Source organism: Pungitius pungitius, chromosome 14 (assembly GCF_949316345.1).
Source record: "Pungitius pungitius chromosome 14, fPunPun2.1, whole genome shotgun sequence".
Classification (NCBI taxonomy): Eukaryota; Metazoa; Chordata; class Actinopteri; order Perciformes; family Gasterosteidae; genus Pungitius; species Pungitius pungitius.
In genome coordinates this window covers 15682509-15710309 of record NC_084913.1, presented here as the reverse complement: position 1 = coordinate 15710309, position 27801 = coordinate 15682509, and the positions used below count along the sequence as shown (strand labels likewise).

General features: G+C 45.9%; 1 protein-coding gene across 6 annotated transcripts in view; it reads left to right on the top strand.

Annotated features, from left to right (window-relative positions):
- Positions 1-27801, top strand: part of myt1lb (myelin transcription factor 1-like, b) — a 78942-nt gene that overhangs the window by 6360 nt on the left and 44781 nt on the right. For 4 of the 6 annotated variants that reach the window (XM_037486720.2, XM_037486719.2, XM_037486722.2 and 1 more), the window contains exons 2-3: positions 21067-21180; positions 25990-26035. The exons of 1 other annotated variant lie outside the window; for it this stretch is intronic. The gene's annotated coding sequence lies outside the window, so the exon portion shown is untranslated. The remainder of the gene's footprint in view (positions 1-21066; positions 21181-25989; positions 26036-27801) is intronic. One more of the 6 variants, XM_037486721.2, reaches the window with a different exon arrangement.

Sequence of the window (27801 nt, the reverse complement as noted above, 5' to 3'; positions counted from 1 at the left end):
CAACGTTACCATGGGAGTGAAGAGTTTTCAGAACGCTTAATAACGTTTGATTTAGCACAGCCGATCTAGTGGATGCATAACGCAGCCCCAGTCAAACGTTTCACTGCAGTTACTTCTATGCGCCTTGTGATCCGGTGCGCTCTATATATGAAAATAGTTCTAAAATTGGCGATTTATTGAAGGTGCGCCTTGTAATTCAGTGCGCCGTATAGTCGCGAAAATACGGTACTGATTGTTTCCACCACCAAATCCACACGTAACCACAGACGTTTTTTTCTTTTAACAGAGTTTACTGAACTACAGAAATACAGATCTACAGAAATAGTCTAACTAACAATCTCTATAACACAATTATAAACATCTCAACAAACAATCAAATCAGTGTATCTGTATGTCCGTGATTGGAAAGAGGTGGTGACTAAGGAAAGCTACTAAAGAAGGAGAGCTGTAGTACCCACTATCGACCCGTAGGGGCGAGTGAGAGCAGGGATGGCAGTAGTACGTTGATTAATTGAACCTCAGAGGAAGACAAAGTTGGAGTCGCTATGGCAACGCTATCAGTGGCTGCCAGCTAAGGTGAAGAAAGGGGGTACTTCTAAATAAGAGCAGGGTTTTCTCAATGGCTGCGTGTGGAAAGTGTTTGATCAATATGCATCAGTGTGGTTGGATCTTTGTGAATGTGGTGACGGGTCGTCAGTCAACAAAGCAATATGGCTCCAAAAAAGGAAGAAACCCCCCCAGAGCTGGTCACTCTATCACACGGACACACAACCCGCGGGAGCGACCCACCCGTCGTGGCTGAGTAATTCTGATCAAGTTGTAACTCCCGGTTTTACTCTGATTAAATGATCTCCGATCATAGAAGCTTCCCTGACCATGAAATGTTGCCACGCTACAATAACCGTTCAGCGTAATCATTTTGCAGATCCTAAAATCTTCAGCAGTAAAACTTGTCACAGTATAAGATCTCCAGGCAAAATGAGCCCAGCTGCAGGACTCAATCAAACACAAATCACTGCCCTCATGCCTTTATAAGCCACTCAACATAAACATCACAGTTTATATAAACACATTCACTTCATTCTGAAAAGCAGCCTGTCGCTGTTCAGTGGCTTCAGTCGGGGTTTTAAACGTCGTTGAGTCAGCTGTTTGATTAGAGTCTACCCTGGCCTTTGTCTCCAGGAAAGCATGGTTAATTACGGGCCTAACCGAAGCACGCAGGAGGGCCCAACACAGGTACACACTAAGGTACAAGCAGGCCATTCAGTTTTATGCTTCCTCCAACTTAGGTTTTTTTCTAAAACCCTTCAATCCGCACAGGAAGGAAGCCTCTTTAGTAAGCTAAACCTCACATCCATCAAGCTGAGGCTGAAAGTTGACGCTTTGCCTGATACATTACTATGTATATACAAGGTATTGTTCAATAGCAGTTAAATTGTTACTTACTAGAAATATGTTTTGTCTTTCACGCTTTGATTTAGATGTGTATTTGACGGAAGCGAGGGAACTGAAATTTTAACTTCAGTCTGCTCATTTTGCATCAAACTTTTGAAAGGAATTAAGTGTGAGTTTTGCACCTGTTGAAATGTTCTCCCTCCCAACGATAACAAGATGACTCAGACAACAATAGGTTTTAATCCCAACAACACCCGCCTCCTCAGCGGTGACGCTATCACTGTAGAGTCCCTACAGAATGTCAAGAAAGTCCCCAGATACCTTGGATCAAGGAGACAAAGGATGTAAATCTTCCCATTGTTGTCTCAGAGGACTCCAGCGTATCAAAGTGTGCGGGAAAGTAGGAGATCCGATATGAGGAAGGAGAGGAAAGAACAGGAATACGACGAGGACTGCTGGGCCAGTCTCGGGGAAAGTGGTGTGATATTGGAAAATGATTACCAAACACGCATCCATTATTCAACAGGGCAATCAGGGAGGGCACAATCTCCTTATTTATGCTAGCTCTGTAAATCAGATTTGTCGGTTTTGATCACTTTAAAATCTCCCTGTCGCGCGCTGGCAATATTGGGGGAATATTACACTGTCTAATGGGTAATTGATGACGGCATGTGACACAGGCCCAGACGAAAAGACGGTCTACAGTGGCGAGGACGGGGGAGGGAGGATGTGCGGGGGGAGGGGTGACTATTGTCTGTAGGGTTGCATTGAGCAGAAGAACTAGAGGTGTCCTCATATGCAGGCCGCATCCTGTGCTCTGCACACTAAAGAGGGCAATGGTTTCTACCTCAAATACAGTAACCGTGTCCTAACCTGGGCAGTTTTCAGCTGACTATCAGGTCAAACTATTTATAGAAAGAGATTAATGGGTTGTCCAATGATGTCAACATATCCGGAAACCCAATTCTGGCCTTTCACAATAAGATATCCCGCTTCAACACCTCCAATCGTCGCTCGAGAGGGTCCCACCACTTTCTCTCATCAAAGTAACTTTCCTGTAGATACATTGACATGAATGAATTTATATGATTATTGAATATTACAAGGCGATCGTCCGAAAATAATACCAGAAACAACGTTACATTGCGCATGTCCAGGCTAGGGCAATGCTAGCTTTTGCTGCCCGGGTTTGGGCACCTTTACATTATATTTGGGGGGGAGCTAAAACTACAGGGCTACTGTGAACAAGGGTAAGAGTGAGTACGTTGGTTATATTAATGTGTCTGTGTATTGCTCTGTGTGTGTGTTTGTGTGTGTGTGTGTGTGTGATGGGTGGTGCCTCTGCCACGGCGTGGGGAGGCAGGCAGGCAGACATGATGTGCTCTGAGCAGCAGTGTCACTGTGAGGGTGGCCTGACCTCTGCCTTCAGCTCCGCTTCACAGGATAGCAGCAAATAAGAGGTGTCATTGCATGACAGCAGCATAGCCCCTCTTTAGTGACTGACGGCACATCCAACGCGCGCACACACACACACACACACACACACACCTACTCAGCCAAACGCGCCAATGCAGGCAGGCATAGTTTACACATGCATGCAAACATGAAAGTTTAGGCAACAGATGGAACATAAACAGACATGGATGCATAAATATTGACACACAGCACAGATCAATAACTGTGTTTTGTGAACAGGCAGCTTTTGTTTGGGAAACAATGATTGGATTTTCGGTTTTGACCACGCAGTGCTCACAGCTTGCTTTGACTAGCTCAGCTGTCAGACTCTTGGAGAACGCTCTGGCTCCTCGTTAAAGGTGTCTGAATGAGGCCGTTTTGGTTTAGATAGTCTTTATAGATTAGTCTTTCTTTCATGAACATTTGAGTCAAACCAATCCTTTTTGACAGTAGGTATACAGAGACGCTGAATAATTTGATTGAGCCGATAAACTTTGGCTAGGTAAAGTTTGAGGTACTCCAGTATTAAAGAACCAGCGTGATAAACCCTGACGTGTGTTTAGTCTTTATGTGCACACACACTGTGCATGTGCGTTAGCACACAGAAACTAGAGCACGCTCTCGTGCTACCTGGAGGCCTCCTCAGACACGGGCCCCTGCAACCGCTGACAAGGCGCCTCAGGGCCCTCCTACCAACACACACACACACACACACACACACGCTGTTGCAGTGGTTGCAGTGTCTCTCCTCATGTACCCTCACCCTGTCTGCCCTTTGCCGTTATCGAAGCATGTCTCTCTCTTCCTGTCTCTTCTCAGTGGAATAACAGTAGAACTGACATGAACTTGTTTGCCTTGGTCATTTGAGAAAAATGGTTGGTGGTAGTTGTTATGGTGACAACACACGTCAGTGCTAGGTTGTATATGAATCAATTTAAATTCACATTTTCTTTCTTACAAGTAGAATGATTGACGGGAACACACACATACACACACACACCGGTAGACACCTACGCTGTGTGCTACAGGTCAACTAGGTTGAAGTTACTCCGCTGCAATGATGGCAGTGTGAATTGTCTATCTGTACTACACAACATGGCTCTTTTACTACACTATACTGGTGTTCTACTAACCATTATCACAGCTAAACATAGGCTTCCTAAATCCCAAACCTATTTTAGCCCACACCACGATGTTTTGAGGATTTGTTGTGTAGCCGTACTGTGCATCCGCAGACCTACTTGATTGCATCTTTAAAGTAAAAGAAGTGCTGCCGCTGCTTCTGCCAAGTGGAATGTCCCTTCTGCTCCTTTTTGTGCTTCTTTGGTTGTGTACCTTCCGCTCGTCTATTGTCTCGCTCTGGTCCTGACTGCAGTGTATCTCTTTGTCATCCCGGCCTCTCTAAAAAAAATCACTCCTAGTGGATGATTATCTGAGACATAACCGGGAAGCTTCGCCTTCACTTCTTGATCTCAGATCAGCAGTTAACAAGGCGGATGGATCACATGTTTGTTGTTAACAAGAAGGATGCCATCATATTTTATTCCCCCTCACCAATTGTGCCCACTGCATAATAAATCAGCACGTACACGCCCTCCCTTGTGTCAGCATCACTTCTGCATTCAGACAAGAAAGTCATGGTGTGGACTGGGATCTGCCACGAGATGCAGGAGCAATTCCAAGCTCCGCACTGCTTAGCTAAGCATCCCTGCTTCTCTTTCATTGCTGCAATGTGTTGAGGTAATTGTCAGGTCTCCATGAATATGTTGCTCCGCTTGTGTCAACCTGGTGCATCTTGTTCATTTAACTACAAATTTCTTCACCACCTGCCTTGAATAAATGGCGCGCCACACATTTTATCTCTTTAGTCTTAGCCGTCGCCAACGCTCGCCTCTCGAAAGAAGCCACTGCCCTGATCTTGTAAATGACCTAATTTTCCTGCTCGGCCCAGCGCTTTCTGATGTGAGCCGTTCCAAAATAGCTTGGCTACAGCAAAGCGTGGCAAACTCATTTCCATCTTGCATAACAGGGACCAAACACCACCCCCCCCCTCCCTAAGCTCGTTGGCGAGAAGGCACATACTCTCACAAGCTGAATGTCAGCTTCCCACCTCATTGTATGAGGAAGATTGTGATATTATGCGTTAGGCTAACTCATTTTCATCCCAGTTCGAGCATCATGTCTGTTCAATGTAGACTGCTACATGTCCTCTCTGGGTGTAAGTCCAACTCAGTGGATCAAAGTATCATCATAAACTTCCCATAAATTACAGCAGATTGTTGTTACAGAGTGTGAGATCCTCAGGACATTGTACTGTATTTCTGAATGTGGTTCAAGCACTACAAGACTATATCACATAAAATGTGTTTGTTTACTATGTGAGTAAGGGGCCAGCTGTTAATAGGGTCTCAACACACAGCCAGACAAAAAACACTAATACACACACTGAAACCACCAGTCAGACTCTAGAGGGTCCTCTGGGGAAAATAGCAGTGGGGGCATAACAATGACTCATACAATCGGTCATGAAATACACACACACACACACACACACACACCCTCCCATGGCAGCCAGGATGTCAGATAGCATCAGCACCCAGCTTATGGAGTACTGTTGACAGGTGTGGCCGTTAGTAACGCACACACACACACACACACATCAGCCAGTCATGTCCCCCAATCTTGCCTTACAGGGAGCCACATGTGATAATGTACCCCATTCAGTGACTGTGTGTGTGTGTGTGTGTGTGTGTGTGTGTGTGTGTGTGTGTGTGTGTGTGCTTACAGTAGCTTGATGTCTGTGTGTAAGGCCAGTCCACACAGTGCTAATAAATGGTAGTGCTGCAGCAACTGTGAATACTGTGCAGAGAGGCATGGAGACAGCACCGGCAATGCAGCAAGATCAATAGAATAATACAGAACCTGACTAGTGTGCTCTCCACTGTGCATTGTGCAGTACGGAGCCATATGCTCTAGTATGTTTCATATGTGTTTGGATATATTTTGAACAACTGGCATGCTGTTTTGTGGTGGACACCTGGAATAGAGAGACACTTTGGTACATGTATTGGCACAGATACAGAATATGCACACACCGCATGTGTGGGGTAGATGAGACCTACATGCTGAGTGTATTTGTGTATATCTGTGAATGAACATTTCAGAATGGAGAGCGCGTCACACACAAAATCATCCCTGCCGCTGACAGTTCAAAGGTAGAGTACTGCAGTAAACAAATTAAAAGGGACAGCTGACTAAAATGAAGCATACCCTATTTTGCTGCTTATACTCAACCTAGATTGCTTAGATGAGCGAGGCCTAGTTTTAGAGATCTCTGCTTTCTCTCCAATATAATGGACCTTTATAACAAACCCAAAGTAAATAGTGCCTTTATCAGGAAGTGTGGCAGGGTGGTCTGCAGCAAAGCAGCACTCAAAGCTTTCAGCACGAAACCAAGAGACCTGTAAGCTGCTGCGTCTTGTACCTGTTCAGCTGATCATTGCTCAATCCTAATTAGGAGCCCGCACGCTTGCTGTGTGAAACAAATCCTTTTATTGTTAGAGGAGCTCGCACGCACGATAACAGATGGACAAACACACATCCACACGCAAACAATAGCCACCCACACCCAGGCACATTCACGCACTTCCCTCAGAACACGCACACCCCCACAGACGTATACAACCCACTCTCTTGCCTGTAAGCAGTCGAGTTCAGTTACTACAAAGCCTCCAAGAGCCCTTTGCAGATCAAATAGTCATGTGTTCCATCTGTTTCCATTTCTCCACATTAGCTCGGCGAAGGCGCCCTACAGACCCCGGCAAGAAGCGACCCCCGCCATGGGTAAAATAATGATCCCTCTCTGAACCATCTACTCCTCATTATCTCCTTCCAAAGCCAATTCAATGACAGGGAGTAGATATGGGCCAATTGCATGTACGATACTGTTCTCTCTTACTGTGATATTATACCAGGGCTCGCAATGTACAGTACTGCACCGTAATGGGCTTTTTATAGCATATGAACACTTATTTTGATGTTCTGATGGTATGAAATATAGATCATACTCTAGGCTATGTCAGAATATGTTGCCCTGGATCTTTTTGGAAGCCTTTTGATTTTGCTTCCCTGCCTCTGCAAAGCAACCATGTGTTCTTTTCCCCTCCTTTATTTGGTAGACTATACATATATATATATATATATATATAACATGACAAAATAACAAACCAACGGGAGGAGGTAGTAGTAATGGCTGCGCACAAATAGAATGGAGTGACGCTTGGGAAATGTATCAAGAGGGGTCAGCACATTTGGGAGGGAAAAAAATGGTCAGTTTGTCTGTTTGTTTATTTTTCTGTCTCTGCGGCCTGGTACCAAGACCCAGTTGCCCGGTGGTTGGGCCCCATTGCATTAGGGAACCTTTTTTCCAAAATTGACTTGTTGAAATGCAAATCAAGCTGCTTTACACTTAACGTTCCAGCCCACTTCACATGGCTTAGCAAGTGACAACTTTGTAGATGCGACTCTCAGACGCCATTCTTCAATCATGGCTGCCACAGACGCGGCATTGTGAAGCAGCTGTACCCTCCAGTGCCTCTCAGCAGCACATGCATTTGGCTGAAATATTCAGCCCAGCTCGCAGCGTTACCTTGCATGTATAATTACCGGATGTGCTGCCTGCCGCTGATAACTCTCCCAAACAATGTTTGAAGGGGTAAGGCGGCGATGAATTCCCAATGAAGTGTGAAAAAGGCTGATTAAAATTGCCGTGGTCAAAAGCCAGCACACCAGTGTGTTCTGCTCTCGCCGGCCAGGGGAGATGGGGAGACTCTCTGCAGTCGAGATAGCTGGCCTTTTTTTTCTGCACTGTGTTTAGGATTGGTTTTTGGTTTCTATTTTGGTCCACGGCTAAAAATTATATTGGCATATATATATATATATATATATATATATTTGTGTTTTTGCCAAGCTTGTCGTGATTTAGAATAAATGAACAGAAAGCAGAAACACTACTAATCCTTGAGCAGTTATATTCAGTCATGTCGTCTCATTCGAGGCGTGTGGGCGCCAAGCTCAGGGCGCTAATTACAGCCCGCGTCTCCCTCAGCCCCCGTGTTTGGGTGCATCTTCCCTGGCGCGGTCCGATGATACGCTCCTCCCATCTCTCACGAGGGCTCCACCTTAGCACAAAGCACGGCTGTGTCTGATGAGCCCACTTAAATGAGATCCCTAGCTAGCTGGCTATGTGTTGACAGTCATGAGATGGGTTGCCAGACAGCGACGGGGCACGCTCATCTTGTAGCTTGATCAGGAGACTTCTGTATCAGGTCTTAGGCATTATACATCTGAGGGGACCTCATTTGGGCTACTCAAGGGGAGAAGCTAGTTAGCCAGCTAGCTATGTGCTTCGGGGCTAACACGCCCTGACTAAAATAGTGGGCCTTTTTCAAATGTTTCTTCCATTCGTGTACACTGATCTACAGTTCAATAATTGGTGGTTATTAGTTAGCTCACTGGAAGAGGAGCCGCGTAGCCGTTTAACCCTCTCCTCTCTGAAAGGACGGTGCTTTTCTTTCATCTCTCTTCAGAGAGAGGAATGCCAAGAGAGTCGGAGCAACAGACCGAGATGGATGCTGATTTTCTATATCTGCTTTTTGCCAACAGCAGATGCCAGGCACAGTGGCTTCAACCGGGCACGCTTTAAAACACATCGCAGCTGCCTTCTCTGCATCTGGGCATCGGATAGAAAGAGGAGGGAGGAGTGGGGCGAGAAGCAGAAAAGAACAAGGAAATAAGAATGAGAGAGAGCGAGAGAGAGAGAGAGAGCAGGCGACGCACGGTGTCGGGAGAAACAGCGGGAACGCAAGGGTAGAAGAGGAGGAGAGAAGGGAAGAAACAAAGGCTGACACAGATAACATCTATCGGCGCAGCAGAAACATGGGCCGAGTTTACCATTATAAATAGAGAGATACCCACATCCCCCTCCCACCTCATCCCCAGTTTAGTATTCCCTTCCAAAAGCTGAGAACCTCTAACTGGGCCAATCCACAACAGGGATTAGCCATCGAGCTGCAGAGGCATTTAAATGTGCTCACAGCAAAGTCTTTATGTGGGAGGGACTGTAAACACAAACACGTACCGAGGTGCTGCAAAGAAGAACGAAACACACAATGTACTCCCTGTTGTTTCTACTGGTTTCTAAGGGATATCACACACGATATTGAAACTATGAAGCAGAGCTGTTACAAAGGGAATCCACTATTGTCGCAGTACATCACAGACAGGACGTATATACTTTTTTCAGGATGTATTGCAATGGAATGTTTGCATGAAAACAATTGGTTACATCAGAACGCACAAAAAGTGAGTATCCCATGCAGAAAAACTTTTTAAAAAATTCACCAAAAATAGGAAATACACAAGAGGAGTTATTAACAAAAAATGATGAATGCCACAGTGGAGACACAGTGGAGACGTACTGTTGGCCTTAGATGTATTCAGTCTAATGAATGTACTGTACACAGCTGTGTGTGTGCTCGATGCCCAGGGGACGACGCACCCAGTCTCTCTTTGAAAGCTCGTATCAAGCTGTGTGATATGCAAAACAGGGTCTACATGGAAATATTCCTCCCTCCCCTCCCCACCTGTGGACAGCGGTGCAGAGCAGAAGTCAGTGCCCCTAAATAAAAAGGGAGATACACACTGTTGTTGTTTTAACAATATGTATCATTTCAAAGCCCCTTGCATGCTTGTACCTCTCCACTGGTCTGTCGTTACCACCCCCCCCCCCCAGCTCCCCTTTCCTTTTGTTCTACCTCTATTAGAGTTGTCCTTGACTGCCGAGCGAGCGCGAGGTGCAGCCTCGCCAGTCGAACGCTCTCTTGCTCTCTAGTTGAGAAAAGAATAGGAGAGGACATGGGAGCGAGGGAGGATGGTGAGGAAAGAGAAGCCACAAATGGTGCACGATACTGGAAGAGAATTAGCAGAGTCTTGGCTTTATTCCTTTATTCCCTCAGTAAACCTTGTAAACAGAAGTTTTACGGTCTCCATCTCTGGTTTTAAGTCTTCTTCCATGAAGCACGATGATCCATTTAGATTCAAATAGACCATAAAGCAGGAGGATTCTTCAGGGTGGGGCTTACTGTGATTGACAGGTCTCTGCAGCTACCACAGGCGTCTACGCTGTCTCTCCACATTCCAAATAGGGGGACATCCGCGAGGAAAGAACTGCGCGTGTTCTTGGTATACATGATATTCAGTCATCATATGTACTATTCAACTGTGTATATATATATATATATATACGTATGAAACACAATGTGATAATTTGTTATTGTGTGCTGCGCCCATTTGAAGATTAATACTTTGACAAAACTGGTGACAGTGTTGTGGACGATCCAATATGAATAAAACAAATCAGTCAATAATCCACTCCTGTCAGTTATGAGCCGGTTTGATAGTGTTTATTTGGAGATCAGCTGTAGGCTGACTCTCTCTAAAAGTATAAAATAGGTTTTTGGGGTTTATGTTCAGCCTTTTACAAAGCACCTCGGCGCAGACGCAGACAGGCGAGCAAACAGATCAGAGACAGATGGACCGGCAGACAGGTAAACATTCAGACAGACGGGCAGGCAAACAAGCGAGGACACAAACAGATGACGAGTACGCGGGCAGATAGTCGGGCAGATTGGCAGAGCGGCGGACAGCCTGGCTGCTTTCCTGCAGAGCGCCATTGGCCAGGAAGAGTGGCTGGCAGGCAGACAGGCAGATGGACACAGCAGCAGACAGACAGGACGACCGGAGGAATAATAGACGGAGAGACGGGCAGGCGGAGCAGCGGGCATAGAGGCTGCCAGGCAGACATGCACCGTTGGTTGTGGGACAGGCATTTGGCTTGGGAAGGAGACGCGGGGATGGCGAGCGCCTCTGGCAGAGGGAGGGATGAGGTCACTTGATGGCTGGCTGGCTGACTGTTGATCTGTGGCACTGGGCTGGCAGAAGAGACTCCTCTGGGAGCGGGCTGCCTTTGTTGCCCCCCCCCCCCCCCCCCCCTTCATCCCTCCATCCCCTCAGCTGGGAAACAAAGACCCAAAGGCCCATGAGGAGAGAGACATTCAGCCCACAGTGGCACAGGCAGGTGAAGCGAGGCACACGAGATATTTCCAGCGCTGTGAATGCACCGCCTAGTTGGGAGCGCTTCACTGCCAACAGAAAAATCTCTGCCTTGCTATAAAAAAAGGCCTTCGGAGGTATTTCCGTGTTATGGTGGTCTACCCCCTGTTGGGACAGTTGAAATATGGGATCCGTGTGTCGTTTGTGATTGGATGTTTTTCATGGCTTTACGTTACCCTAGGTTAATGTTACAGCCGTGCCCCGGAGTGTTAATGTATACATGTGTGTGTGTGTCTATTTGTGTATGCATGTGTGCGTCTTGCTGCAGGGTGCAAAGCCGCTCCATCTGCCAATTTCACCACACACACACACACACAGACACACACACAAATGCAGTTGCACTCATGCTAGCATAGACATTCAGAGGGACATTAGTTCAGTTCATACCTGTTATTGGTTCATGAAAAACACATGAGTCTGAAACAGTTTTCTATTATTAGTAGTATTATTTGAGTGACACCATGTCTATTCTTCTTTCTGACATGTGCTCTGAAAGACTTGGAATGGACGAAGAACAAAAGAGGAATTGTTTCTGACGATCCCTCCTCATTTCAGTACATACCGGTGTTAGCTGCCAGGAGGGAACTCCCTGTGGTTACTGATGGCGAGCACCACACAGCCATCTTCACAATGGGCACGCCGATGGTTTGTTTGGCGTAACTTCCAGCCTGCTGTTTGGACGCGGTGTCTCGCGTCCTCTGAGGCTTTGTCACTGCTGATGGTGAATTATTCCGCGTTCAGCTTGACGTAACATTTCATTTCCAGTCAATGAAAGTGATGCCGTGAGACTCCCAGCATTCAGTGCTGTGAGACTGATTCATATTATCTTCTCTTTTTCTTTTTCCAATCGCATCATTTTTTTTTTTTTTTTAAAGCTGTTTTTAATTTTGACATTGTCCTATTACAGTCTTTTTTACATGTATTAGCCGCACAGCCATAAAGAGAAATCTTCATTCCCACACCCATTTGCATATAAACATCCCACCTTCTCTCAGGCTGCCACCTTGATGAATCTGCATCCCGCGGTGTGATAGCAACATAACAAGTTTTCTGACAAAAATCCAGAAATGCACATATACATATTTCACCACAGGGAGGGGGGGGGGGGGTGTCCGTTGGAACACAGCGTATGTGTGTAGGTTTACATTTTCTGCTGGTGCTCCAGTGTGGGCACGTGTGCTTGGCACAGCGAGTGCCAAGAGGATAATTATTGAAACAAGCGCATGACTCGCCGTCGCTGCTACGATCTCGGATTCCAATTTGTTCCCGCGTTCCTTTCCTGTGGCTGCGCACGGTTCAGTCTTCATGTTCTCGGGATGATGGAAAGTGTGTGAGCTGGTGTCACCAAATAAATGCTGCCGCGCTCGATTTATCATCCACCGAGTGCAGCCCGAGACGATGAGGAGACGTCCATACAGCAGACATACCAACCCCTGCATTTCTCTTGGGTTGGAGGAGGTAGTCGATGGGATGAGATTGTCAAAACAATGGGAATGTACAATATGTACAAAATGTAATGCCATAATCACTTGTGTCAGCGCAGGGGGGGGACACCCGTGACCTGTGTGTGTTTGTGCATGGGGGCACATTATAGTTATAAGGAATCACTGGCTTATAATTCATATTGTCATACACAGCAGGCAAATCCCGGACCCCGCTCTACTACGGAGCTACGCTCACGTTTTGAATTAAGAAATAAAAAGTGGGCTGACAATGAAGACTAGACCAGGGAGAGTTGGAATTTGTCTGCTTTTTGCAGTGGGTGTTGGATGCTCTCGGGCTGTCGGGGGAAGCTGCTTCTGAATATCCGTGTGATTCACTCAAACGGAAACCAATTCTGTCTGGTGTCCAGCGCCTTTGACTCCAGATCTGGAAATATTGGTTCCTATTTGAGTGGAGAACGAGGGGACTATTTTTTTCTATTCTGTCCTATTAGGCTGCTATTTTTGGTGCCACAGGATACTCAGTGACTGTGTAGAGCTGTGTCAGTGACGAATGTGTGAGAAGCAGGAGAGGGGTTCCTTCCCACACAACGGTATGCATGTGTGTGTGTGTGTGTGTGTGTATGTGTGTGTTGTATGGAGCGGTATTCAGTGTCTTTCTGTCCAGCCTGTATGACTGTGTGTTACATAGAGGGAGAATAAGAGAGAGATAGAATCAGTATCTGAGGGGCGTGGGGGGTGTCTCTCTTTCTGGCTACTTTGCCTCTGGTGAATCAGTGTGTGTGTGCCCATGAGCCCAAGTGTGTGTATATCTCACTGTGAATGTCTGCACTGCTGTGTGTGTGCGTGTGTGTTTGCATGTCTGCGATACAGCATGCCAAGCTGGGGGTACATGTATGTGTGTGTGTGTGTGTGTGTGCGCCTGGTGTCATCCCAGGGTAAAGCCTCAGGACATATAGGGCCATGTGACAGACAGGCCTATCTATCTATCTGCAGACTGCATCATTGGTATTCTGTGTAGCCAAGCTGGGGGGTGGGAGGGGAAGTGAGGAGAGAAGTGTGTGTGTGTGTGTGTGTGTGTGTGTGTGTGTGTGTGTGTGTGTGTGTGTGTGTGTGTGTGTGTGTGTGTGTGTGTGTGTGTGTGTGTGTGTGAGTGAGTGAGTGAGTGAGTGAGTGAGTGAGTGAGTGAGTGAGTGAGTGAGTGAGTGAGTGAGTGAGTGAGTGAGTGAGTGAGTGAGTGAGTGAGAGAGAGAGAGATTTTGTAGAGAAAGAACCAGAGTAAATGGAGACCAGAACAATAGAGCTCATCAGTGCAAAGCGAACGGGGTGCAATCAGACACACATACAAAAGAGTACTTGTGTTTGTACACTGCATATTGACCTGTGCACTCATAAGCACGCATGCACACGCACACAAACCATCACCCAGGCATACATCAGTCATTTTAAACGCATGCATGCACACACATCCTGTAAACACACACGAACACACACACACACACACACAAGGCGATGTCCTTGCCAATTCCGAGGGGATGATCTGATATGAATAACGAGAAGGACGATGCCACGAGGACTAAATGTTGGAAATGTCATCCTGCAGCAACACAAAGGGAGCTATTTCATTAGCCGGGGCAGAGCACTCGGGCTCAGCCCGGTTTATCATAGCTGAGGGTTAAACTCCCATCTGATGTGCTAAAAGGCAGCTAACCTTCACACACTCCTCGCCACCCTTCCTACTGCAGAGACGCTGCAACAGATCCCTTGTCTATTAGGGAGAGATTGTGTGTGCCTCAGCTGTAACTGGGCGCTCAGCCTTCATTGACAGACACATGCAGGGGTATCAGTTCACCAACCAAACCCCCCGCTTCCAATATCATGTGGCAGTGAAACATTCCGACCCGCTTATAGGGAGATGTTGTTGTTATTGTTCAGTCTGAGGAATTGTCAGACATTGAGGCCCATTGAATAAGCATTTCAAGTGTGATGAGAGTAATCTCAGGTTCAGCCACTTTTTATGAACAACAAACCACCAGATCCAATTTACAACAGGAGGAATGAATGTTAAATACTATAATGGACACCAACGATATACACTCACCGGCCACTTTATTAGGTACACCTGTCCAACTGCTCGTTAACAATTCATTTCTAAGCAGCCAATCACATGGCGGCAACTCAGTGCATTTAGGCATGTAGACATTGTCAAGACAATCTCCTGCAGTTCAAACCGAGCATCAGTATGGGGAAGAAAGGTGATTTGAGTGACTTTGAACGTGGCATGATTGTTGGTGCCAGAAGGGCTGGTCTGAGTATTTCAGAAACTGCTAATCTACTGGGATTTTCACGCACAACCATCTCTAGGGTTTACAGAGAATGGTCCGAAAAAGAAAAAACATCCAGTGAGCGGCAGTTCTGTGGGCGGAAATGCCTTGTTGATGCCAGAAGTCAGAGGAGAATGGCCAGACTGGTTCGAGCTGATAGAAGGGCAACAGTGACTCAAATAACCACCCGTTACAACCAAGGTGGGCATAAGAGCATCTCTGAACGCACAGTACGTCCAACTTTGAGGCAGATGGGCTACAGCAGCAGAAGACCACACCGGGTGCCACTCCTTTCAGCTAAGAACAGGAAACTGAGGCTACAATTTGCACAAGCTCATCGAAATTGGACAATAGAAGATTGGAAAAACGTTGCCTGGTCTGATGAGTCTCGATTTCTGCTGCGACATTCGGATGGTAGGGTCAGAATTTGGCGTCTACAACATGAAAGCATGGATCCATCCTGCCTTGTATCAACGGTTCAGGCTGGTGGTGGTGGTGTCATGGTGTGGGGAATATTTTCTTGGCACTCTTTGGGCCCCTTGGTACCAATTGAGCATCGTTGCAACGCCACAGCCTACCTGAGTATTGTTGCTGACCATGTCCATCCCTTTATGACCACAATGTACCCAACTTCTGATGGCTACTTTCAGCAGGATAATGCGCCATGTCATAAAGCTGGAATCATCTCAGACTGGTTTCTTGAACATGACAATGAGTTCGCCGTACTCAAATGGCCTCCACAATCACCAGATCTCAATCCAATAGAGCATCTTTGGGATGTGGTGGAACGGGAGATTCGCATCATGGATGTGCAGCCGACAAATCTGCGGCAACTGTGTGATGCCATCATGTCAATATGGACCAAACTCCCTGAGGAATGCTTCCAGCACCTTGTTGAATCTATGCCACGAAGAATTGAGGCAGTTCTGAAGGCAAAAGGGGGTCCAACCCGTTACTAGCATGGGGTACCTAATAAAGTGGCCGGTGAGTGTATATGTATAGGTTGAGTTAAAAAGCTCTCTCGTTATTTTATTCTCTCTGGAATTAAACCAACAGTATGTACCTACGCCCCTCATATTAGCTTGAATGTTATAAGTAGGCTACAATTACCAGAACAATAGCAATGTTTAGGCTCCTTCAAAGGTATGTTCCGTCCAAGAAGCCTCCTGCGGCTCAAGCCAGTGGTTGGCAGCGCTCTGATGCTTTTCAGCCTCTGCTGCTGGTTTGCAGCTGGATAGCAAATCAATTCTTCTAATAACCAATGATGAGGCCACCTTGTCATTAATAGTTATGACATAAAGGTGGTTTGTAAATATATGATTTGTGTCGTATGTGAAAGCGTTCCTGCATTGATTTTGGTTTCCTCTCTGAGAGAAGCGGACGCTCAGCTCCGTGGAGCAGCGGTGAAACGCAGCAGCAAGCGCACCGCTTTCACGCCATCAACTTTCCATTTGGGCTTTTTGTTGTGCCGCGTTGCCTTAGAGGCTCTGTACATTCATCCCACCTGAGACGGGAGCCTGTAGCAATATAAAGGTCACATGAAAGCCTTTAATCCAGGCTGTGGCTTGCATTGGTTCACAGAGCTTTAACTGAGTGACAGAATTCTGAACTCCAAGCGTCTACAGCGAGGCCCAAACGTGGCGTCATGGCGGCCACAACAGTAGCATGATTAGCGTAGCTTTCCATAGGTGGAGGTGCATCTCTGCTTCTCTGTGGCTATTTCAGGTCTCCGTCTCGCTGTCTCGCTTCTCAACCTTGGTGTTCTATAGCTGCTGGGGATGAGAGATGTTGTTAACGCTTCCAAAGGCGTAAATCACCTCTCTCTCTCTCTCTCCCCCCCCTCACTGCAATGTTGTTCCCTCCACCCGCTATCTCTGCTGTGAGGTGATTGGAGTCTTCCCAGTCGGATAATGGGCACTCACACAGACACACACACACACACACACGGACACACACACACACACACACACACACACACACACACGGACACACGGAGCAGACAGAGAGAGAGAAGGAGACTCATCAAGTAATTAAGGCCCTGGCTCTCCCTTGGAAATTAAAGGAATGGCCCTTTGCTCCCCTCTCTCCCTCCTCCTCTCCGTCTCCCTCCTCCTGCTGGGCTGATTGCTGTCTGGCTTCTCTCCTCACCTGAGTATTTCAGTCTCCCCTCCCAGGCAGCCAACCCATAGTGCATTGTGCCGGTGATTACCCCCCCGTGGGTAATTGCGGCGGCAGTTTCGCTCGATGTTACTTCCCCCCACCCTCACCCTTCCAGGGGGGGGGGAGGCCCCTCCCGTCAGAGAGCAGAGGGGGTGCGCTCTGTGTGCTTTTAGCTTCTTGTTTGTCTCATCGAGAGGGGAGAGCTAAAATAACGAACGTGATCCTGTGTGCGTTTTGTATCGATTTCTCGTTTCTTTTTCCCTTCCGTGAGTACCCGTCTTCCGTGTGACCCGCGTCCTTGAAGACAAAAGCGGGTCGGAGAAGTGCTTTTACCTCGGCTCAGTCTTCCTCTTTGATGGCAGCGGGAGAGAGTGGTAGAGAGCCGTCCTTCGGCCAGGAAGCTCTCCGGCTCAGACACACCAGGGTGCAGAGAGCCAGACAGGCGCAGCAACAAGAAGCGCCCGACACCTGCCCCGTGATATGTGTTGATTTGATATAGGCCGCTCCTCGGTTAGCTCTGTGTCCTGGCTGGACCTGCCTGGAGCCCATGTGAGCTGGCTTCAATACGGAGACAGGGAGGAGAGACTGGGGGGATGTTACCTATTTACCTGAGCAACAACCACATCTTGCTTTTGAACCTAAATGGTTTGCAAGAGGAGCTGTGGGAGAGGGAAATGGCCACATGAGATATTCATGTGGTTGTGATGCATGGTCATGACATTTCTTCAGCTGCTTTCTGCTTTATCACTGTTTTGACAGACGGGTCAGTGTAACGTCTCAGTGGGATTTAGAGGTTTGGGGTGGTTTACTTCAGGGATATAGTGGATCAGTTTTTTCTTTTATCTTTTATGTACTGAAACCCATTTGAATAACTCACCTCTGTGCTGTCAGGGCCAGGAGAAGACTCCTCGGCACTAAAATGTGGACAAATGAAGACTCTTTGCTGCATTAGGAGGCAGGATTTGGGTAAAAAATGTCCCTCTAATTAAAAACTGATTTTCTTCTTAATCTGTGTTTGTCCAGTCTAGTAGAGGCATCGATTCCCACACAACAGCTTCAGAAGGAATAGATGCAGCTGGCAGCTGTCTTCATAATCAGTACATTTCCATCTCCTCTACTCTGGCTAATCACAACCATCACCCAGTACGCACCAATGTGCAAAAAAAGAACGCATCGGTCCAACTTCTCCTCACCGAGATCTCTCCTCGCCTTCCATCTCTCCCTTTATCGCACCACGACATTTGTTCTCCCTGAGAAGCTGAATTTTGGATTTAACTTATTATGCAAATGTTTTATTTACATTCATAAAGAGCTCTGGTGTAGTTTGTGGATCTTCAATGTGCAGCAGAAGAATAACGGAACAAACATGAACCCTGTTCCCACCTCGGTCTGACATCCACACATGGGACTGTACCCCAGGCATCAGCACACGGGAACTCAGGCCTAGAGATCATAGCTGCTACTTCGCCTCCTCTGTGTGTGTGTGTGTGTGTGTGTGTGTGTGTGTGTGTGCGTGCGAGAGGCAACGAACGGGACGCAAAAGAATACAGGATATGGAACAGAGAGAGAGCGATTTTCATCTCCCCTCTCCCTGTATACATATCTACCAGAATGTAGGTCAGGCAGCCCCAGTCGCTCTCACAGCCTGGGAGGAAGAGATTGCTCTGTGTGTGTGCGTGTGTGTGTGTGCGCATACTTGCACATGAATAAAGCATGTCTCTCTTGTATCATGTGATTATTTGAGTGTACTCGTTATCCTCATGTGTGTGTGTTTCTTGTGCCTGTGTCTAAAATACCTGTCGCGTACAGTATATGTCATGAAAGTAATGTCACAGTGGACATCACAGTGTCCGTGTGCCTGAGCAGCTGCTCTTCCCGGGCTACTTTAAGCGTGTGCAGCCTCGCTGTGCTACATGTTAGGAGCCCTGTTCATAAGGGCAGCCCTGCCCTTATGAACAGGGCTCCCCACAGCAGCACCAGTGCAAACGTACCAACGCTGGTGAAAAGGCAATTATTAACACCTGGGGAGTGTTCCCCCTTACGAGTGGTCGTCACTTCAAGCTGATTATTTGTGTGTTGTTGCTTCTCTTGTGGCCGTGTTGAGAGGACCACGTGCACCACTGCGCTCATGGACACGTTGGGTCCGTGCTCATCGAGCCTTGCTTTTACGTTCGTTGTATTGGTTGTTGCAGACTGTTGTTATTACTCTTTACATTTTACTCTGATGATAAAAACCAATACACGTCAAAGCCATTTGAGATTCTCCAGTTTACGTATGACTCTCATGAATCAATTCCTTAGTTATCCTTTTCAATTTCACATCTAACTCATTGGTTTTTGTATCTTATTATTTTAAATTAGTTTTTAAGACAAGGTGATGAGAATATTTCAATATTAATAAGATACATTTTTGATATTTCATCTGGGTAATAATTCAAGTGAAATAATATGTTTAATAATAAATAATCAAATAATAATGTAAGGATCTGTATCAATAAAGAGGATAATTATTGGATGGAGTGCTTGTAGTATTCTGGGCTGAGAAGATATCTTCCAGTCCTTAGTTATACATCCTACCTTACTAACACACGGGGCTAACACTGGCATCTGTAAAGGTTTGTGCGTATGTGATGAGTTTGTGTGTGTGTGTGTGTGCGCTCCCACTGCTGTCGAAGGACCATTCTTCCCTGGATTCGCTCTGTCTGTCACTGTCCTTGGTGCTGAAACTAGCAAACAAAAAAACACTTCGGCTGTAATCCCACACAAAAGCACAGACTTCAAATTCACCGTGTGCTGCATCGCTGTGTACTATCGTCTTCTGTTGTCTAGTTAGACTCTTGCCATTTGTCTTCCCTTTTTGTAATACACAGAGAAGTACAGGAGGGTGGGTGGGGTGTGGAGGGGTGTGGGCAGTGTTCGGATGAAGACTCAGAGCTGTGATTCGTCATCAGCCTCCACATGAAGACCTTCATCAGAGGACAGACCCATCACTTACAGCACTCTGATTGTAAAGACCAGTTGGTCAGGGATGGAGTGTGTGTGTGCGTCTGTGTGTGTGTGTGTGTGTGTGTGTTTTCATATTATGGGAGTGAAGGCAGATGGAAATATCTCATAAATTTGCAAGAATAAATTCACCCTTCGTAGTTGGACTGTTGGCGCTATCCCCTCACAGCTTTTGTAGCTTTTGTAGCTTAAGGTTTCCGGCTCGGCCACGCTCCAGATGCACACTACAAAGGGAGTGGACCGAAAAAAAGGTGGAAAACGGAGGTGTGTGTTTGTGTGATGAAGGGCAAAAAGAAATGTGCCCCCCTGATGCTTCAAAGAAAAAGTCTGCCTATGCACGTAACAATCCTTTTTACACATGGAAACAACAAGCACTGTGAGCCTATGGCTGCTTTGTCCTCAAGGACCAGCTATTGTTTTTGATTTAAGCTGCTTTGAAATAGGTGGGGAATAGCTGTGTGCGTGCGTGCGTGTGTGTGCGTGTTACGGGCCGTCTGCTAGGCTCCCTATGGGGGCCTTCATTCTTTCTGACGGTCCCTATACACCATCAGCATCTCATCTGTTCTCTCCCAAACGTTCTCTCAATTAGCGGCAGCGAGCGGAAGGAAACAGACAGGCAGACTGCACATGTTCTTCCACACTTCCACCTCTTCTCTTTCCCGCCTTTACCACGTCCCGTGTTCATTTCTTTAGTTTTTTTTTGCTGGAGCAGGACATCGACCCCTGAACTCACTCCGTTTGGATCAACCACCACTCTGCCTCACCCTTTCCTCTCCTCCTCTAACTCAAAGGCAAAAGATGGAGCTCCGAGGAGAGAATTCAGGCAGGCAGGCACGGATCATTAGCTGTATTTGTCCCCACTTCCTGCAGAAGATGATAGATACAGCTAATTACTCTGTGTTGCCGAGCCCGTCGCACACGACAAGCGGCTGTTGTTGTGGCGGAAGCCGGCACTCGCTTGGCGTGTGCTGCATATCCGATGCTATATGGTTGAGCCCAGTCGAAGGAGAGGAGAGACATCTCACATCCTACGGGGGCTGTATGGTGGCTGCGAATGTTCTGGGAAATGGTTTTAATGAGGCACGCCTTCCGTCTTCTTCCTCCCCCCTGTGTAGAAAATGAGTTTGGGGGAGACGCGGTGAGCCGTCCCTCTCCAGCTGAACGTCGGCAGGTCCCCCGGGAAGCAGAGGTCCGGACCAAAGAGCTGTCTCCAGGCCAAACCCTCTCAGGTAGTGCAGCGCAGCCCGTTGTCCACAGCCTGTCCACAGCGGCTTGTCCTTCTTGGCTGTTTCCGCTTCTGTGAGAATGTGACATTGCATCTGACATATTCAATATATATTGTGCATACAGAATCAACAGCACTGCACGTGGCACTGACAACAACAAAACCAGAATTTAAATTCAGAACCCAAACAGCAATGGTTGTCTCGGCTCTAATGTGCGCTGCAGTCTTAATACAGTTAGACATGAAGCAATCAGTCAATCGGCAGAATGACTTAAGAGGACGTGGTCGATCAAGCCTCTTTCCCACTGGACAAAAACTCTACTTACACCCACTTTAGTCTCCAGTGGGAAAGGCTCCATTCATGTCCCAGACAAATGGCTGTTGTAGTCACAGGTAACAATGTCTCTATCTCCTAGACGGACACACGACACACAGGTGGACGATTCTGTTTGAAGGGAATAATTATTCAATGAAACCAAGAGGACAGTTTATCAACATAAACAACCTAAACGGATTAGAATCACCAGAGAAGTCATCTTAGTCCAAATAAACCCTTCATGGATGCTTGCACACTGTCCAAGACTAAATTGTCTTTTCAAACTCCACAGAGACCACCCAAAAATGTATAATCCCATGTAAATCTTTCGTTTTGTTTTTTTAAGAGAGACTGAATAAGCAACAAATAGGAAAAGAAAAGTAACCGCGGTAACATTTGCACAGTGAAACGGGATACACCAGAATATTAAAACTAAAAAGGAAAAGGAGAAGAAGTCCATTGCCTATTCTTAGCATGTTTTCACATGTTTAAATAAACACGTTTGTACAGGCTGATTTAGGCAGAACGACTGTAGCAGACTGTACCATGTACACCTTTGTCCAAAAGGGATTTGAATTGAAGAAAAAAAACAAGAGAACCAAAACTTCTATATTATATATACATATATCACTATATATAGAGAGAGATATATATTATCTGACATTGTTCAAATGTCATTTATTTGAACCTCTTTTGTTTGCCAAGTTTCAAATATGGATCCTTGGACTGAAAGTTTTGGTTATTATTTATTGGCAAAGGCCCATATGAAAGGTTTCCACAAACTGGATATTCAGTCATCTGTTTTTTAATCTGTTTAGATCATGTTATATGGACCCTTTTATTGAACTATTTGATTTTAGAGAGAAATATTTTGTAACACATGCCAATTCAAACCGTTTTTTTTGACACAGCAGCTTATTTCCTTCATAAGCTGGTAAATTAGGGCATTATATTCTGATCACGGCTCGTCCCTCTCTAACTCGTTTTAGAGCCCTGCGTCGCTGCTGTCGCTAGTTAGGAATCGCTCTCTCTCTCTCTCTCTCTCTCCCCCTCACTCGGACTGTCAGCGCCCGCCGCGCCGCCATCTCCACGGCCCTCCGCACTAATTCAGCGCCGCGTCGCCACGCGTGTTTACTGCCGCGAGATGATGCACGGCGTGAGTACCTATTTGCAGTGAAATGTGATAGTGCCAGTGCAGGGTTGGTGGTCCCCTGCCACTATAACCCTACAGAACACCAACGCGTGAGTGTGTGTGTGCGCATGTGCGCGTGCACGTGGCGGAGGGCGGGTCGGGCGCCATGTGCCTGAAACGCATTCCCCCAAAACGTCAAGGTGAAGACAAAGGGAAACTGATAACGATGTGAATTGTTGTGACAGATGTCTGAGCAACCCCACCACCATGACGAACACACACACACACACACACACACACACGTAGCACTCCGCTCAGCGCCTATTAGAATAATCGCTGCATTTCTTATCATGTTTCATTCCCAGTAATATCCTGATTATTTGTTATCAAGCAACAAACATGTCCTCCTTATTTCTGTCTGAAGACTCCTAATAACGGGCACGGACACTTTCATTTCCAAGGAGGAGAATTTACATATTTGTTTTGGTCGCGGTGAGGACTCTTTTTTTTTTCCATCGGCATGTGGGATAATGCAGGCGCTCAAGCCTCAACATGCACGTGTTGGTAGAGGATATCCTCCTCGGAGAATTCTCCTTGTGTTTGCAGCCTCGGTGCATTTGAAATGGGACGCAGCCTTCACGTGACCTTGTGTGTTCTGGAAGTGAATGTAAACTGCTCAATGCCCCACGTGGATGCAAATTAAAAAAACACAGGGACAACTTCTGTCATACATATTTAGAGGCAATGAATGATAAATAGCAATATGAAGTGCAGCAGGACTTTTAGCTAAATAGCCACCGGCTCGGGCTCTTTGAATATTCCAACTCAATCCCAGAGGAGGTCATGTGTGAAATGAAATGGTGAATTACAACACAAGTTAACCACATCCACCCCACTCAAGTACTCCCAACCCTGAGTCTGTGTAACAACACAATCCATGGAGACATGTTTTTGGTAGAATATACTAAATATTGCAGGGGGTCATTGTTATTTGTTTTGAATTTCATTTTTTATTAAGGTGACAGAAAACACACATTCAGTATATCGGCATTCAAAAATTCTTCCCCCAGTGGCGATAATCCAGAGGGGTGTTAATGGATTACATATCTTGTGTCATAACTCATTTTTATCCCCAAACACGGAGTCACGCGGCTTTCCCTGATACCTGAGCTGTGAGCGTGTCGGGTGAAACTAGCAGAGCGAGCCGGACCTTCAGAGCTCCCCTCATCATACGTGTTTGCTTTGAGCCAAGCGAGAGTCGGCTCAACGTGACTCCGTGGTGATTCATCCCGCCCCGTAATGACATTGATCCGAGGCCTAATTGAGACGCAGAGACGCAGAGAAGGAGCGCGGCTTCTCGTAATCCTCAATAAGCAGGCTAACCTTCATTACTGCCGTGACATTTTCCCGTGGGCTGCTAAGAGGAAGAAACAGGCAGACGGACCACGAGGGCTCTCCGACATACGGCAAGCCGGGGGGGGGGGGGGAGACTGATGCAGGCCTTGAACCGTGTGCGTGCATGAGTGACTCCACAGATGACGGTTGTTTTAACATGGACTCACTCTAATATGTACATATGAGATTTGTATTAATACATCAGACGTTAGATTACAAACATAAAACGCATTAGAAAAACTCAAATTAAATAAAAACAATTTAAATGCATTAGAAAACACAGCAACACCAATTAACACTCATTGTGTGACACCCACCCCGCGAAATTAGATAATTAAAAATGATAATAAAGAGATAATAAAGGGGCTCCCGTCCAGGAGGCGGTTGCCTCTTGCACTGCACATCTTGACAACATGAAGATAAACAACACTATAGAACCCGTATGCAGATTGCCCACTGCATATGATCCACTGTCATTAACAAACTTTAGTTAAACAATGGCACATCCTCCCATAAGGTGTTTGTGCTTTTTGTTCCACAGCCGTATGTTGTACATTCAGGTTTACACAAAGATACACGATACAACGCGTACACTGTTGATACTCATCCCTCTGTTATTCAAGACAGAATGCAAGTGATGGCACGTATTAAAACAGGTATTTCTTAAAAGGGAGTGAGAAACAAATGCCGCTGGTGGGAATGCGTTTCTTTTCTAAAAGCTAGTTAAGATTAGATGACTTAGTTTTTTTCTCTTTTCTTCTCAATCACCATGGCAATCTCAGTTATTTTCTATGTACAATATGTATACATATTTATATAAATTAGGGCTGGGCACGTTAGTGCTTTATAAATATGTTAATGTAAATAATCATGCATTAACATATATTACCACACACATATATATATCTCCCTGATAAGCTAATACGATTTACCAGGTACCCCTGCCTTTCATGATTTTGTCCCCCCCCTCGTTGAAGCCTTTATGGGCATTCATAAAGAAACACAGCATTACGGCCGAGGGGCTCCACAGTACAGTAAATGCAGCGTTAATAAATCATGTTTAATAAAAAGAGACATCCGTACCGGGCAGCGGCCCACGTCATGGTCCAAAGCCCGCAGGCGTGAATATTTAGGGACATCTGGAATAAACAAGGGCAACGTTGAGGCGCCTCAACAATTTATGATGTGTTGGTGTGGGGACAGACCCTCCGTTGGAGGCTCACACACGAGGCCTGCTCTGACATACCAAGGGCCAGCATGCGGCTCAGGTTAGATGCTTAGGCTGCAGGAGAGAAGGTCCCACCTTCACCAATGCTCGGACGGATGGACGAGGGAAGGATAAATGAGAATTTAGAATTGATGTTGTGCATCACTGCAACATGCATATTTATGAAAATGGGATGTATGATGTTGCGACTTTGCGTTTCTGTTTCCGCTTGTTAGAAGCAAACACTTTATTTCTTTAAGATTTTATTACATAAAAGGCCAGAAAAAATCCCCATAACAGCAGGAGGTGAAACATTTTCTGAACGGCATTTTGGGGAGTTAATTAAAAACTCTTTAGTTCAGGTAACAAAGTAATAAATCTGTCTTTTTTTCTTTGTGTAATTGGTTTTAGTTTAGAGGTATTCCCTAAAATACTCACATTACAAACAGCTATACATTAAAAATTGACCGTTGATCCAAGAGATCCGTTTGTATGAAAGCATGAATCTGGAATCAGCCGGCTGGTTGTATCTAACAGCAGGTCTCCTCTACCCTGTATGATGTACACAAAGCCGAATCCACATGTTCCTTCTTTAAATGACAGCGAGTCAGTCCGTCATCTACAGTACAGCACGTGAAAGCTTCACCTCCAATCAGGTGTAAATTGCATATTTGAGAAGGAGAGGAGGAAGGAACAGCAAACCAAATGAAAGCGCAGTTCTGTGTTGTGTGTATATAACAGATTGTTTGTGCCTTCTATGCAGATGGAGGTGGATGCAGACGACAAGCGCCATAGAACACGCTCCAAAGGTATCTGCACGCACACACACACACACACACACACATAGCCACTCAGGGTCACCTTCACCACAAATTCCCGACTGCAAGAGTTGAGTTGCATCGTCCCTCCCTCTCTCTCTCCCTCTCTCTCTCTCTCTCCTCTCCTGTCTCTATTTTGATATTTTTGCCGAGACAGAATCACTAATCCGTGCATCAATGACTTAGAGCTGTCCAAAGATACAACTAATTCATCTCACATTTTGAGATGCATGAGATCTAGATTAATTGTGATTTAAAGGTATTTTTTCTCCAAAAGATTAACAAGTAATAACTTCAGACAGTGTGTATTTTACACTGTTGTTTAATCAAAACATTTGATCCTCTTGGAGGCACAATCCCACCATGTGGAACATGTTGAACGAGCGACTCTTCCTGCTGTCCTCGTGCACTTTGCTCTCAACTCTCCACCATGATGGCGGGGCTTGAATCTCCCCACATTTAGCCGGAAGTAAACAAAGTTGGATTCATTGCAATATTTTGCGTCAAAGCCCCCAAAAAACACACAAGGCATGAATTAGGAGCAGTTCAGTGTCTCCAGGGTGTTTCAGAGTCAGTTTAGCTGTACAATATTTTGTACAGGCAAAAATTGGAAATTACAAATTTGCAGTGTGTACACACGCAACATCTTCTGTGCCGAGACCCTCACATCAATATTGGAATGAGAACATCAGCGTTCTTCTCTAGGGTTGGATTTGATGATGTGTTAGGTGAGTGCACCTAGAAACCACAGAAGGACTGAGTAAATTCACACCAGCCCTCATCTGACTCCGCGCCAGACACCCCCCCCCCCCTCCACACACACACCCCGGCCCCCCCTCGTCCTCTGTCACAGCATCAAAGCACCTTAAAAGAGGCCATTTCTGAATCAGAGGATGCATATTGAATTCCCTTTAACACTAGAAAGTGTCAGACATCTTTGCCTGAACAAAGAGCGAGGTGGGGACCATTGCTCCTACATTGAGTGGATGACAACCCCCCCCGTGGGATTGAGTCACCGGGGTCCTCTGCTTGTCGCCCCAAGTGAAAACTTCCTTGAGGCTGTTGGTTTTGTCGTGAGCACTTTCACAGGAACACGTTTTACACTAAAAGCGATGCCTTTGTTTTTTCAGTGGCTGATTTTCACCCTGAACAAAACAAGTTATAGAGTAGGAGAGTGAAACAAAGGCTCCTTAAAACGCAGGACCCTTTCCGTTTCTACCTTTCACAATAAAAGCCCTAGACATTTGCAGTGTGTAACTGGTTAACAGAGGAAACCCATATATACCTTTAAAGCAGTTTGTCGCTGCTCTGGGCCAGTAGGATCTTGATGGTCTTCTTCATAGGAGGTCCTATAAAACTGTCCTATAAAACTGTTTTGGGTACAAAATATTCACAGGCGAGCATTTCACATTTTTGTGTTGTTTATATTTTTTTACGCGACAAGTTTCCATTAGCGGAAGAATTGTCTTCAGCGCATCAAAATATAAATATTGTAGAACGATTCTGGTAACAAAACAAAGAACAATTAACACTGGAAGAGAAGTAAAAATGAGCAATACAACATAATTACATTATAATTTGTAATGTTTGTAATTACAAAATAATTACAAACATAAGCATTTATGTAATAATGATTTTTATTCATTTTTTTTAATTTCACACTAGAAAACTTGAATAGCACAAACACTGTGAAGTGCACAGTCCTCTAATCCCATACGGACACCAAAGGACCAAGCATTTTACTATACTGGTCTCAT